The sequence below is a fragment of the Strongylocentrotus purpuratus genome, unplaced genomic scaffold, assembly GCF_000002235.5.
Source record: "Strongylocentrotus purpuratus isolate Spur 01 unplaced genomic scaffold, Spur_5.0 spur5_scaffold_7, whole genome shotgun sequence".
NCBI lineage: Eukaryota > Metazoa > Echinodermata > Echinoidea > Camarodonta > Strongylocentrotidae > Strongylocentrotus > Strongylocentrotus purpuratus.
The window spans coordinates 17,188,837-17,203,664 of record NW_022145613.1 but is presented as its reverse complement, the minus strand read 5'-3'; the positions used below and the strand labels follow the sequence as shown (position 1 = coordinate 17,203,664).

At 37.0% G+C, this 14,828-nt stretch overlaps 1 protein-coding gene across 1 annotated transcript in view; it reads right to left on the bottom strand.

Moving 5' to 3' along the window:
- LOC115918149 (ADP-ribosyl cyclase/cyclic ADP-ribose hydrolase-like) overlaps positions 1-9,783 on the bottom strand; it is a 35,862-nt gene extending 26,079 nt beyond the window's left edge. The window contains exon 1 of the mRNA XM_030974316.1: positions 9,682-9,783. The gene's annotated coding sequence lies outside the window, so the exon portion shown is untranslated. The remainder of the gene's footprint in view (positions 1-9,681) is intronic.
- Positions 9,784-14,828: the final 5,045 nt, after the last annotated feature.

Here is a 14,828-nt window from a genome sequence, read left to right as displayed (position 1 = left end):
CGCGTTTTGTAAATAGTTTATAGTTACAGAGTTCAACTTGAACTTTAAAACATAACTGCAGGATTGCATGAGCATGATATATATATTTGCATGTTATAGTTTAAAGATATAACCGGATTTAATCAGTCACTTTGATTACAAAAATCAACAGATATCACTCAACCTCAACGGAGAATTCCAGTTTCGCGAATCGCAACCTTGAAAGATATGGACTGTCGCGTAATAAGTTATATATTTGAAAGCGACAGTACTCCAGCTTTAAGGGACAGAATAATGCCCTAGTACAGTCGCGAGTGTATAGATAGTCCACTCTGTCACTCTGTACAGTTTAAAAAGTTTTATATATGTATATGTAAACCTCTTTTAAAGAAGGGAGGTGTAGTGATAGCTACATGTAGTTTAACAGAGTCTGCAAATACAGACTAGCATGTATAACTAAATATAGAATGACCTGCAACCCATGACTCATGCCAGGTCATGTTATGAAACAATGAGTACTTGTACAAGAGATGCCTACAAAGATGTCTGACTGACACAGAGCCTCAATAAAGCTATACAACTTATTAGTTCAATCAAAGCTCTCCAACTGGTCTTTTATAAGAACATAATAGTGTTGATACGTTTATTGCACTTAAAGCATACGTACACTAAATCATGCAATTGTCACTGCAATATGACTGTGACAGGTCGAAATGTTTCTTAATTCTATTTGTTGAGGAGGTCCCTGAATGAATGTCTCTGAATAAGGAGATCCCTTTAAGTGTACTTCTGAGGTGGTCCCTAAGGGAGGGTATGGGGTGATTTGGAAAGAAGAATGGTGGTCCCTAAAAGGGGAAGTTCACATTGACCTTGGGTCAGAGAGGGTATAGGGTAATGAGAGAAAGGATATTTTGCCACATCACAGGTTGAGAGGTATGAGCATTGACCATGTATCCACTCATGACTTAGGAGGTTTGATTTGACAGAGAAGCTAACTCTGAGTAGAAGTTCATACTTAAAAGTATTTCTGCAGCATCTATGGTAAGTTCTAAGTGTATTTGACATGCATCATTAGATTGAAACCTCATAGAGGAAACTTGATTACATGTGTAGTTGACAACTCTTGAGTGTATTTAGTTGTGAGTTGTGTTTCAAATTCCTTTGCTGTTATTATGTGATACTACTAGAAGAATCTATAGAGAAAAACTCTGTATAGTACCCAGGTGAAATTATGTCAATATTTAGAGGCCTATCATTAATTGCTTTTCATAATGAGTTGGTTTAGAAAACCTCTATCAGGCTAAATCTGATACGATTTGTGCTTCTCTGTATAAAGTATTGTGTATGCAAAAGAAGACCTGAGATACAGTAATAGCTAGGTAAAGAGATAATTTGTATCATTATTCAGGCGCGGATCCAGAATTTCTTAGGGGGGGGGGGGGCCCAAAATTGAAATTATGCGAGCCAAATATTGGTACGTAATGGTGACCAACAATGACGTAATGCGGGGGGGGGGGCGTTGCAGGGAGAGGCGATTTCCCCCTCCCTCCTCCGCAAAACGCGGAAGCTTTGACGTTTCATTAAATCATTAGAGAAAGAAGACGATTCGTTGTACCATTCTCGAAAATAATTCTCATCTGAATTTAGTTTTTCCCGTCCCGCGCGAAGCGCGGAAAATTTTACGATTTATTAAATTAGTAGAGAAAGGAGGCGATTCGTTGTCGAGTTCTCGACCCTTAATCCTCGTCTGGATTCTGGTTCCCCCCTCTCGCGCGAAGCGCGGAAGCTTTTAATTTTCATTTAATCATTAGAGAAAGAAGACGATTCGTTGTCGAGTTCTCGACTTTGAATTTAGGTTCCCCCCTCCTGCGCGAAGCGCGGAAGCTTTTAAATTTCCTTAAATCATTAGAGAAAGAAGACGATTCGTTGTACAGTTCTCGACTCTTAATCCTTGTCTAAATTCAGTCTCCCCCCTCCCCCTCCCGCGCGAAAGCTTTTAAATTTCCTTAAATCATTAGAGAAAGACGACGATTCGTTGTACAGTTCTCGACTCTTAATCCTCGTCTGGATTCAGGTTCCCCCCTCTCGCGCGAAGTGCGGAAGCTTTTAATTTTCATTAAATTATTAGAGAAAGAAGACGACTCGTTGTACCGTTCTCGAAAATAATCCTCATCGGAATTTAGTTTTCCCCCCCCCCCTGGCTACGCGCCTGCGGTCAGATAAACACATTTTGATACCTTGTCTAACCCCGCAAGCTCAGCGCAATAAATTACGGTCAGATAAGCATTCAGGGGCCCCTGGTGGGGTCGAGGCGGCGGAGCCGGCCCCGGAAGCTCAGGGGTTTTAGGCGTTTAATTAATGTCAGATGAGCATTTTTTGTATACCTTATTATTTTGTGACACTGGCAGGTCACTATTTGGCATGGGGTCCAGGGGGCGGAGCCGCCAAAAATCAAGGGTTTTAGGCATTAAATTACCGTCAGATGAGCATCTAAGGGCCCGCCGTAGGGCCCCGGGAGCCCTGGGGATTTTAGGCATTAATCACGGTCAGATGAGCATATTTTGATGCCTCATTATTTTTTAACACTGGCAGTTTACTATCTTTTCTTTCTTGCTCTCATTCTATTTTATTTCTCTTTAATATACTTTTTTCAAAAAAGTGGGGGGGGGGGGGGGGCGGGAGCTCGGGGGTCCCGATCCCCGCCGTACCTCGGGCCCTGACATGTAGGAATCTCAAGAATCATATTTCTTGCCTGGCTGTAAATTTAGGAATTCGTCATTTTCCAACAAACACATACAAACGTATAATTAACCAAAAAGTGAGGAAAAATCTCGGATATTATGTCATTTCAGCATTATTTGTAATCCACCGTTGTGTAATTAGAAATAAACCACGTTTGAATTTGAATTCCCCCAAAGCCCCCCCCCCCCCTCTATCAGTACGCCAGGGGTCAACAGCCTGGGAGGCAAGGCCCTTTCCCCCCCCCCCCCCCGATCTCCTTCTTCCCCCTTTTCTTTTATTCTTCATCTTCTTTCTTTCCCTTTCTCTCCTCTTTCCCTTTCCCTTCTTTTCCTTTCTTCTCTCTTTTTTTTTTGCGGGGGGGGGGGCCAAGGCCCGCTCGGCCCCCCCCCCTGGATCCGCGCCTGTCATTATTGATATTTGGTTGTCAAAGTAAAAGTTGTTGAGCTTGAGTTTGAAAAGGTAGGGAATATAAAATATTTGTTATATATCAAAAGCTTGCAAGTTGCATGTCACTTTCTAAGAATTTGAAAGTTATAGAAGTTATTATTTAAGTAACCATTAAATGTTGTCGAGGTCTTACTTCGTCATTTGGTTGGAGATGGTGCACTATCTAGTTGGTCTAATTCTAGTCTCGGTGTCTCGCTAGGAGTCTCTCCTCGAGAGCTCAAGAGGGGTGAGTCATTGTAATAGTAAAGAGAACTATACAAAAAGGCAATTTATATTTCTGTATTCATGATTACTTATGCATATTTGGGCATTTTATTGTTATACCTTGCTTATTGCTTTTGGATGTTACAATGTAACTATAAACCATTTATGGAAAAGTATCCAAAATGTACAGTATTTCTATAGTGTGGGGAAAATGCCAAGTAGGGCAATAGTTATTATTGATGTATCTATTCCTATGAATGATCATAATAGTTATCATTGATGTATCTATTCCTATGAATGATCATATAGTTTTGCTGATGTTTAATATGTGAAAGAAACAAAAACTAATCTGTTTGACTGTTTCTTTTTGTCTCGTTAAGGGTTGATCCATCCTCAAAATAAATACCATGCACATAAAACTCTGAATGAATTCGTCGTGTGTCATTTGTGCCTGCTGTTACATGACCATAATAATAACGTGATTATCCCTACCTTGGAGACCGTGGTTTGTAAACCTAATACTCCGTTTTTGTTTGGTTATGAAATTACATCTTCATTAACGAAATTATCACATTTCTTTAGAAGTTTTAGAATCGCGTCACAGAAACACGTGAAGCGTTAGTGATAGTTTTAGTAAAAAAATATGCGTGAAATTCACGTGAATATTAAGAGGCTGACTTGAGATGAATCATGTTCTTCATTCACGTGAAATTTACGTCGAAGAGGAAATATGTTACTGTTACCCGCGTTCAACCCAATAATTACGCAAATGTTACACAATAAATGAACCAAAATAATGACGTTCTCATCCCGTTTCTGAACATCGTGTTTTGGATCTTCCATATAAAATACGTCCAGGCGCGCCGGAAGCAGTTTGGGATAAGAGGGTGGGGGGGGGGGGGGGGTCGTGGGTGCAAACATCCTAGAAGAAAAAGCTAGTTGCAACTGGTCCAGTTGATGAACCAGTTAATGCCAACTGGTAACCCTGGAAATTGAAATGGGCTAAATGAGCCATTAGAACCATTTGGTAAAACTTCCAACCAGTTGAACGGCAACAACACTTCAATACTGGTACGTCTGTATTTCTAATGTAAATGCATTGGTAATAAGTAGACTTACATCATTTAATTAATCGAAAGTTTTTCATATACTTGTATTTTATTTAAATTATTTTAGTTCATAGTTAATGTTTCCCTTATTCATGTTTAATTAAATGTAATCTATACGAAGTAGCGAAATTTCCTAATAACTGGTAATTTATATTTGTAGAATTTTCGAAATGACTTGCATATAACTAAATCATCAGTAATTAAGAAACATGCTGTAAATTCAGATAAATTGTTTAAAAAAACATAGATCTGCACGCACCCTATATTCAATATGCAAATTAATTGGTGTCAGCTGGTTCAACTGGAAATATGCCAACAGTCAGTCATCAACTGGTGCCACTGGAAATATGCACACAGATCAGTTATCCTTTGGGCAATAAAAATATGCCAACAGTCAGTAATCAACTGGTGTAAATAGAAATATGCCAACAGTCACGGGATTATCACCACGGAACTAAATGGTAACTGTGAAACCATCAAGACACCCAAGAATAACTCATTGTTCACACCTAAAAAATCACAGATTCACACCTAAGATTAATAACCAGTTTGAGTCACGAGATCATTACCGCGGAACTAGTGGCAACCTTGACTACCATTTAAAAAGGTGTTTTAAGACACCTAATAATTACTAATTTTTCACACCTAAATATCATGGATTCACAGCTTAAATTAGCAATCAGTTTTAGCCACGTGATCATCACCAAGAAAGTTATGGTAACTTTAAAACCATAAAAAAAGGTGTTTTCAGACACCTAAGAATATACTAATTTTTTACACCTAGAAATCACGGATGCCAAGCTTATATTAATAATCCGTTTGCGTCACGAGATCATCACCGCGGAACATATGGCAACTTTGACTACCATTTAAAAAGGTGTTTTAAGACACCTAATAATAACTAATTTTTCACACCTAAATATCACAGATTCACAGCTTAGATTAGTAATCAGTTTTAGCCACGTGATCATCACCAGGAAAGTTATGATAACTTTGAAATCATCTAAAAAGGTGCTTTAAGACACCTAAGAATAATTACTAATGTTTCACACCTAAAAATCGCGGATGCCCAGCTTATATTAATAGTCCGCTTGAGACACGAGATCATCACCGCGGAACTTATGGCAACTTTGAATACCATTTAAAAAGGGGTTTCAAGACACCTAATAATAACTAATTTTTCACACCTAAATATCACGGATTCACAGCTTAGATTAGTAATAAGTTTTAGCCACGTGATCATCACAAGGAAAGGTATGGAAACTTGGAAACCATTTAAAAAAGTGTTTTAAGACACCTAATAATTACTAATTTTTCACACCTAAATATCACGGATTCACAACTTAGATTAGTAATCAGCTTGAGCCACGTGATCATAACCAAGAAAGTTATGGTAACTTCGAAACCATCTAAATTACTAATTTAATATAACCAGAGGTTCACGGACAGAACAATAAGACGATTAGCCGGTGTGGATAACCTGTGAAACCAATCGATAAAGGTGCTTAAAAGACCAGATAATTACTTATTTATCAACATCATCGGTTAACGGACAAAAAACTCGTTGCTTGGTCAAGTGGTTATTTGGTCATAAACACTTGATTTACAGAGGTAAGTGGAATCACGTTACTCCAGTCGCGTGATAAATTGGTGGTTTTTAGGTGCGATGAAAACGTGAACGGCTCGGTGTAAAAATGTCAGAGGAAAAAATGTCAGAGGTAAAAATGTCAGAGGTAAAATGTCAGAGGTAAAAATGTCAGAGGTAAAAATGTAAGAGGTAAAAATGTCAGAGGAAAAAATGTCAGAGGTAAAAATGTCATAAGGTAAAAATGTCAGAGGTAAAAATGTCAGAGGTAAAAATGTCAGAGGAAAAAATGTCAGAGGTAAAAATGTCAGAGGAAAAAATGTCAGAGGTAAAAATGTCAGAGGTAAAAATGTCAGAGGTAAAAATGTCAGAGGTATAAATGTTAGAGGTATACAATAAAAACAAAAGCATGTGACAAGCTTGTTATAATTACACCCGGGTTATATATTTAATTAGGCTTATCGAAAAAGAACAGCGAGGGATATTCTGCAGTCGTTATTTCACCGCTGCTTTATTTTCCACTTTCCCAGTTTAAATTTATTTACCTTTCGGCCCAAAATTGTGACTTTTTGCCCGATTATTGCCGAAGGAAGACGGGGGGGGGGGGGAGGAGGGTATTCTTCTTCTGGGGCACGGTGACCCGGCTGCTCTCCCCTTCCTCTTAAATATATGCTTTGCTTTATATATCCTTCCGAACAGTGGTCAATACCTAGGCAGAGCAGGCAGACTATAATGGGACATGGTTTCTACTCCGAGTTTCGCGCCTTGCAAGCAGTTATCAGGCATTCTTAAAAGTACATGATTATCCTACAACCTTGGTACAAATTCCCGTAAAATAAGAATTAACTAATAAAAATACAATTGGAATTACTCATGAGTATTCTTATTGCATTGTATTCAGGTATTGTAGTCTTATTTTTCATTTCATTTCATTTATTTTCATATTTCTCATAAACATACAATGTATGTTTATGAGAAATATGAAAATAAATTTTGTACTTCATTTGAAATAAATGTCATTTATTTCAAATGAAGTACAAAATTGTTTTTATTTTAATAACAAATAATAATAACAAAGATAAGTGGTCAATATGAATTTGTGATTTAACTAAGAGAAATATGATGGGACCTACATGAAAGCAAGCTTGTAAGGCTGTAGGCCCCAGTAAAGTAATTGTGGTAATAAATGGAGGACGGATATACATGTATTGTATAGCTCTTATTTTGAGCGTATTTGTACCAAGGTTGTAGAGGAATCATGTACTTTGACGAATGCTATCAATTGTCTGATGATCGCTTGCAAGGCATGAAACTCGGAGTAGCAACCATGCATGTCCCATTAGTCTGCCTTATTCAATATTTATTTACCGGTATATTATGCTTTTGTATAAGCAAATGGTACTGGTACACTGAGCAAACTTCTGGGGGGAAAGATTTCTAAAATCGAGAAGTTTGGCCATGTTTTATAGGCTGAGTTGTCGCTCCATGGTGTAATCATTAAATAAAAAGAAAAGTCAGTACAGCCCACAAAATAGGATCAGATATCTATGAACCTCCCCCCCCCCCCCCACACTTCTCCTTCACTTTTGAAGATTGTTGGACATTTCAACTGCGTGGCAATGACTACTATTATATGTAATTTCCAATAAATGCATATTTCCGACAATTCCACTTTCTTGTGGGCTTGGTATTTTGATACTCTGAAAGTAGGGTCCATGCTGAAACAAAGCAGAAAGCCATGTTATCAGTGCTAACCGCACCATCACATTCCCGAAGTGCGCACGTTGCAATAAAATATTGTCGATTACTATTGCGGTATAAAATAGTCTGGGAAAAATCAATAAGCAGCTTTGTTACTCCGATACAAAGCAGAAAGCCGCCCACGTTACATCAATTAAAGAGAAGGTTGAGTTCTGGGGAAAGGTGAACAATAATATGTGAGCGTTTGTTATCATTCTTATTATGCAAGTGTGGAAGAACATCAAAGAAAAAAGTTATTCCTTGAAAATCTATTTCAAATGACTTCATATCCCAGATATGACAAGTAACAGCTTTAAAATGAGGCCCGATTTGTATGCCATATGTCTGTGTAGTCCCATATCAATATCTTTCTGTGTACAGTGCTTGTTACTTTACCAAGACTGGGCCAAAGATTTTATCATCTTGATGACTCCAAAACCTTGCACTACACACCAATACTTACATGTTTATGCTAGATGATCAACCTTTTCTGATTGCTTCCACACCGTTTCTTTCACAATGCAATCGCAAGACCAGAACTCAACTTTATCTTTAAATGCCAACCGCACCATCACATTTTAGAGAAGTGCGCGCTTTGCAGAGGTTCGGTTTAAATGACATCGTTATTTATAATTGTCGGAGAGTTTAAAATGGGGATGAGCTTCTGAATCGAGACAGTCTTTTACTTTTTGGAGCGGGTTTTTAGTTTTCGGAGCGACTTTTTACTTTTCGGAGCGACCTTCTTGATTTTCTTATTCTTACTCTACTTCCTTTGCCGCCATGAGGTGCTAAAGCTTTAGCAGTGTTCGGGGCGCCCAGCCCTTATATGTAACTTTTCGTGATTCCTCGGGATTATGTAACTATTTTGTACTAAATGCACTACTCACTTTAACACTTGACTTTTGTCGAGAATTTTCATTTCTTCGTTTGGACTTTGTTCGTCTCTGGAACGTTACACGGGCTATGTTGCAGGCTGCCACTGGCCGAACCGGTCCGTTTCACAAACATTAACACATCAACCAAATCAAAATATCAAAAAATGTTAGACATTCATTATATGCAAGCCTGATCACAACAAAATAAATTTCAAAATCTATTTTCCACATTGTATTATCCTCAGGACATGTACGAAATACTTTGCTAATTTTTTTGCTTGTACCTCTGACATTTTTACGACTGACATTTTTTCCTCTGACATTTTTACGACTGACATTTTTACCTCTGACATTTTTACGACTGACATTTTTACCTCTGACATTTTTACCTCTGACATTTTTACCTCTGACATTTTTACCTCTGACATTTTTATCTCTGACAATTTTACCTCTGACAATTTTACCTCTGACATTTTTACCTCTGACATTTCTACCTCTGACATTTTCTCCTCTGACATATTTTCCTCTGACATTTTTACCTCTGACATTTTTTCCTGGCACCACGTGAACAGGAGTATACCTTTTTAACAAAAATAAAGGCACGTGTCGATAACGTTTAAATCTAGTTCAAAAGGCACCAAACTTTAAAATCACTTAAAATACACTCCCCAAAAGGGTTATTTTTAGTGTTCTGTTTATTGGGATGGGTCAATCTTAAAGTAAACTTGGTCTGACTCAATACCACTAAACTCTAGAGTTTAGTGCTTAATACAATGTGTTCTGTTAACTGTGGCAGGGTTTATACTAGCGGACTAATGCCATTCCTATTCAGAGGTACACCATAGAGCCTAGTTGTTCAAAGCAGTGTGTAACATCGCCGCTCATTTGTCATTTTATTAGGGTAGTCACGCGGGCAAAGATAATCAGCCTATTATTGCCTGTATAAGTAGTTTACAAATAATGGAAACCTACGTTGATACGTTTATGTACTTGTACTTACAACTGAGTGAAGATCAAGCACTGTGAATTTAACAAAATACTGTCACTCCTGCCTCAAAACCCCTGGTCAGTGAACAGGTATCCAGTGTTTTGAAGTCCAGTTGGACTTGCATCCAACCAATAATGAATTCAAAGTTGAAATCCGCGGCTATATACTAGCATGTCTGTGGTGAATGTATATAGAGTGAACTATATAATCTTCGTTCTGCGGGAGCTCTTCATTAGAGATGCCTGGGTAATTCCGAGTCCAAGGTGCATGGGTAATGTTGGTTTGTTAGTTCAGTCTAGCTTAGTGTTTCCTTATTGCACTTCAGATTCATATTGCACAATGAACTGGAAATGGCTTTACAATAACACTTAATTGTTACACTATTCATTGTTTTAATCACAGCAGGCAACCGAAAGAGAGAGAGAGAGAGAGAGAGGAAGAGAGAGAGAGAGAGAGCGAGAGAGAGAGAGAGAGAGCTAATGAGTAAGCGGCAGGGAAAGAAAGAGAGAGAGAGATAGAAGAGAGAGAGAGAGAGAGATAGAAAGAATCGAGAGGGAAAGGGGAGAGAGAGAGAGAGAGAGAGAGAGAACGAGAGAAAGGGAGAGAGAGAAGGGGAAAGGGAGAGAGACAGACCGAGGGAGAGAGGGAGAGACAGAGAGAGGAGGGGGAACGGAAGGGGGTGGGACGACTGAATGTTAGATAATAAAATTTATGTTAGGAAAATATTTTGAGTATTTGAAGTACACAAGGAATTGAGTAATTGGTCATACTCCACAATAGCAACACACACCGAAACCATGCAAATTGCCATTGGGAGACTTTCCATATCGAACTTTCTACAGTTTCAAGGTTTGTGAGATTTATGCACATTGCAACGTGAATATGAAATAGCTTTACAATAACTGTCGTATTATCGTATATTACACTTATGTATTAAAGGTAATGCAAAGTTTTGGGAAATTATGAAAATTGGATGCATTCTTTACAATTTTAATATATTTGGATGCCCCTGTGGATGAAATTTAAGCACTACAAAATTTAGCCCCTAAACACTTCTGATTTCGAGATATAAAATAATAAAAAAATTACCGGTGCTCCCGGTAGATAATAATTTCAAAGAGAGCGCTATACAACATAAAGAGTTTAGTATTTACAATTGCAAAAGTTTTGAAATGAAAGAGGGAGCATATTATTTAAATATATACTTAAACATGATCGGTAAACTTTGTAGCGAATTTATGTCGAATACTGTTAGGGTTTTCAGTTTGTAAAATATTGGACTTGTGTGAGACAAATACGGTATGTATGTTTATCTGAAACAAAATGTAATAGTTCTGAAGTTCTTAATTGTATCTCTGGTTTCCAGCCTTTTATCATGCCTCCTAAAAATGTGAAACATAAGTTTGGTGGAGCACACGGTATTTGTATATATGTGAGATCAGCTCTCGCGAATCATGTAGAAGTTCTCAGTGACTCTTGTTCTGAATTTGTGTTTTGGTTGAAATTTAACGGTAATGTCAGTTGCGATCCCTTTATTTTAGGTGCGTTTATCTTCCTTGTGAAGGGTCACTATATCACCATAATGAGATTTTTGACAATTTGTCTGAGGACTTGATCAACTTCAGTGTTAGCTACGATTTTCCTGTGGTTTTACTTGGGGACTTTAATTCCCGAACTGGTATTTTGAATGACTTTATTGATCTCGAAGATGTAGTTGCTTTTGAAGGCGGTTTGGAGTTGGCAAATGATAATTCTTTCAGTATCAAATCTGACCTTGAAAAGCTTAATGTTAAAACCAAGCATTGTAGCATGGATAAGTGTACTAATAATAATGGTTACGGCTTAATAGAACTTTGTAAAAGTCTTGATATAAAAATTGTAAATGGAAGGTTTGGAAATGATGATGGTATTGGGAACTGTACTTGTCATACCGCAAAAGGGTCCAGTGTAGTAGATTATGTTCATGTTTCATCAATATTTATGCCCAAGATAACTAACTTTCATGTAGATGTGTTGGATAAATGCTTGTCTGATGCTCACAGTGCTGTCACTGTTCAATTTTGTTTTAACACAAATAATCGGGTCACCATGGATCCTGTTGATAATACGCAACGTGATGAACCGGTAAACCAATCTGATGTCACATTTAAATCTCTTAAAACTCTGTGGAATAATGACCTTAAAGTTGTTTATAAAAATGAGTTCAATGTTAATGAGATGGAGACTATTGATGAAAAACTTAGCGACCTAGACTGTAATTCTGTAACTCAGTGTGAATTGGATAGTATTGTAGATGATTTAAACAATTTATGCATTGATACTGCCAAATCTCTTGGTATGTGTAAAGAGGTAATGAATATCCATAAGTCTCGTAATGTCAACAGTTCCAGTCCTTTAAAGAATAAACCTTGATTCGATAAGTCATGTGACCTGAAGAGGAAAGAGTACTTAATGGATAAGCATAAACTGAAAAGAGTGAATACCGATGAAGCAAAATTAGAATTGAGGGGTAAAGCCAAGGAATATAAGAAATTTATCAGAAAGGCTTTTAGAGACTATAACAGAGACTTACATGTATCTATGCGTAATTTGAAAAGCAATAATCCGAAGGGGTATTGGAATATTCTGAATAAAGCATCTAATTCAGCTGAAAAGTCTGGTAATATTTCACTTGACGAGTACATGAGGCATTTTGAAACCTTAAGCACCAAGCCTAAAAATTCGAATATTTAAGTTGAGGCCGAGTTTGATCCTACAACTATAAACCATTCTACTAATGAGTATATTAATGGAGCATTTACTGAAAAGGAAGTTATAACCATTATCAAGAAACTGCGTAACAATAAGGCATGTGGCGTTGACAACATTATTAATGAATACTTGAAAAACTGTCCAGCTATGTTAGTTTCACTTATTGTTAAAGTGTTTAATATTGTATTGTCATCTGGTTTAGTGCCCTCCGTGTGATGTATGGGTATGATTAAACCATTGTATAAAAAGAAAGGCTCGCTGGACGATCCTGATAATTATATGGGTATCACACTTCTAAGTTGTGTAGGAAAATTGTTTACTGCCTGTATAAATGCAAGGCTAACTGGTTATTTGGATTGTGTAGGAATTATTGGTGAGGAACAAGCTGGATTTAGAGGAAATTATAGCACAATGGATCATATTTTTACTTTACATGGTCTAATTGATTTATATCTGCATCGACATAAGAGAATTTATTGTGCTTTTTATAGATTACAGAAAAGCAATCGACCTAATTGATAGGTCTTGCCTTTGGTCTAAACTAATTTCGAATGGCATCAATGGTAATGTCATCCGTGTTATTTATAACATGTATAAAAATGCCAAGTCCTGTTTTAAGCATGGTCGCAATTTATCTAATTCTTTTGCGTGTAATATTGGAGTTAGACAAGGAGAAAATTTATCGCCTTTATTGTTTGCTATGTATTTAAATGACTTTGAATATTTCGTGAGCAGGAGTTATAGGGGTCTTGATATGTGTGCTTCCAAGATTAGGAAAAACCTCAGTGATGACGATATTGAAGTTTTTCTAAGACTTTATGTGTTACTTTATGCTGACGACACAATAGTTATGGCTGAGTCGGCTGATGAGCTGCAAGCTGCCTTATCAGCCGTACATCAGTATTGTGAGCTCTGGAAATTGTCTGTTTATACTAGTAAAACTAAAATAATGATTTTTTTTTCTCGAGGGAAAGTTCGTAAATACCCTATTTTTAATTTTGGTGCTAGTACAATTGATGTTGTTGATGATTATACTTATCTTGGAACCACTTTCAATTATAATGGTTCTTTCAATAAGGCTATAAACAAACAGGTTAATCAAGTTAGGAGAGCCATGTTCAATTTAACTTGCAAGGCAAGGAAGTTGTGCTTACCTCTTGATATTCAATGTGAACTTTTTGATCAGTTAGTTGTTCCGATTTTATTATATGGTAGTGAAGTTTGGGGTTTTCAGAAGTTAGACTGTATTGAAATATTTCATAGAAAATTCCTTAAAAGCTTGCTTAAACTCAACCGTGGAACTGCAAACTTCTTCTTCTTCTTCTTCTTCCAGTTAAGTGCCGCTTCATGGTGATGAAGATAATCGCACTGGTTTTGTGTGTATATGTGGAGATTTTCACATGTCCCGTTATTCCACATTTTAACTTGTTGTTCTTGTTGTGCAAGTGCATATATACATGTGTAAGTAAAAAAAACATTCCCAGTCTTGTAGACATTACATTTGCATCCCTGTATGGTTTATGGCGAAGTTGGTAGATTTGCTTTAGCTAGTAAAGTGGAGAAACGTATGATCAATTTTTGGGCGAGGGTTAGTCAGGGTAAAAAATCTAAGCTTTCATACATTATTTATAGTCTGTTAGGTAAGCTACATGAAAGTGGTGATTTCGAATCAAGGTGGATTGTGAAAGTTAAAAGTATCCTAGACAAGAGTGGAATGTCAAATTTGTGGGTTGAGGATACCCCCTTGAACCTTGGTTGGGTTAAGTCAGCTTTGGAACTTAGATTAAACGATATTGATTTGCAAAATTGGAATAATGAAGTTTATAGAAATCGTCTATGCTTAAATTATAGGCTTTTTAAACAGGAAGGTGGTTTGGAGAGCTATTTGTTGAAATTGGACGTATGTGATAGGATACCTCTTTGTAAGTTTTGTTGTGGTAATAATAAGCTGCCAGTTACCAAATGTCGTTATTTATCTGATCAACCTCTTGAGTTATGTTCCCTATGTAATATTAAGGTGCAGGGCGATGAATTTCATTATGTTTTGGTGTGTCCGGCTTTCAATGACTTTCGTAAGCAGTATGTTAAGAAATATTATTACAGTAGACCTAACGTTATCAAATTTCATCAGTTATTCAATGCAAATTCTGTTAAGCAGTTAAAGAACCTTTCCATATTTTGTAAGATCATTATGTCTAATTTTGGATAATTTGTTTTGTCCTTTTTAATATCTTAGAGTTGTTGTTTAATTGGTTGTTGCCATTTTTAGTAGCATAGTGTAAATACATGTATATAGTAGTGTTAGTACTGCCAGTTGAGATGTAGGGCTTCATGTATTTTTTTTTTATTCATTTATTTTTAAAGTAGACCTATACCCTTAAGCTTGCCTTCATTTGTTTTTTGTTCGC